Here is a 1,241-nt window from a genome sequence, read left to right on the forward strand (position 1 = left end):
TCTCTCTCTCTCTCTCTCTCTTTCTCTCTCTGTCTCTCTGTCTCTCTTTCATGTGTGTGTGTGTGTGTGTGTGTGTGTGTGTGTATGTGTGTGTATACATGTAAATTTTTGAGTATGGATGGCTCCACCTTAAGTTTTGATGGGATCTTTCAATGAACTGGAAGCTAGCCAACACAAGGATACTCCAATTTCTACTTGCCAGCTTCAGAATGATAGCACTTGCTACAACCTTGATTTCTTCTGTAGATTCTAGGGATCTGTGTCAGCTCTCTATGATTGGATAATAAGCATTTACTCTCTCATCCAACTACTTGATCTGCGTAAAATTTTTATCTTACTTAAGAATAAAGGAGAATGAGGACTCTTCACCAGTGACCAGGATACCATTTTGTAGAACTGATCTGAAAGAAGAATGTGGTATGATGGCACAGGCATATCAACTGTCATGAAGCCAGCACAGCTCTCAACACAGTTCCAGCAAAGCTGAGCAGATTGCTACAATCACTGTCCTTCAATCTCCCATTTTTGGGTTTTAGTTGCCATTTGTTACATTCTTGGGAACTCTCTACATTATGATCCAGTTTTTGTTTTTTCATTAGAAAAAAATATGTCTGAGTCTTTTTAGGACAATCCTATACTTGTCTTTGTCTGACCACTATTTGTAGGTCTTCCATGTGCCCTCGAGATCATTATTCACAGATAAGGACATAAATAGATGAGGGTATTACTCCCAGAATCTTCTTGGGATGTCTGCCCCTGAGCAAACAATTGGTGCAGGGTAAACAGAGGCAATTAACAAACTATGACTGGCCAAAAGAATAGTTTACAGATTCAAGGTCTCTTTATTTTATAAGCTTAGAGCTCTCTCAGAGTGTAGTTTAAAGATGGAGAGTTTTACAGGATATATCTCTAAAAGAATAGAATTCAGTAAATAAGATAGGTTGACTTAAATAAACTTGTCCAACTTTCTAACATACATGAAGAAAAATGTGTAGTAAAAGAAGTTAGGCATTAGAATTTGCTAGTCATAAAAATTTAATTTCAGGTATTTTCTTTTTGTCTGAGTGCTTTAAAACTACAAACCCTTCCACCATAACGGCAGACTGTCAGATAATAAATGTGTTTGCTTTGGAAGAGACATTCTTTAGTGATTTTAAATTGAAATTATGGGCTAATGATAAGAATAAATTGTGTTCTGTTTGTATTTTCTAATTGTACCTAAACTTATAATTCTGGACATG

The sequence above is a fragment of the Mus caroli genome, chromosome 4 (genome assembly GCF_900094665.2).
Source record: "Mus caroli chromosome 4, CAROLI_EIJ_v1.1, whole genome shotgun sequence".
Classification (NCBI taxonomy): Eukaryota; Metazoa; Chordata; class Mammalia; order Rodentia; family Muridae; genus Mus; species Mus caroli.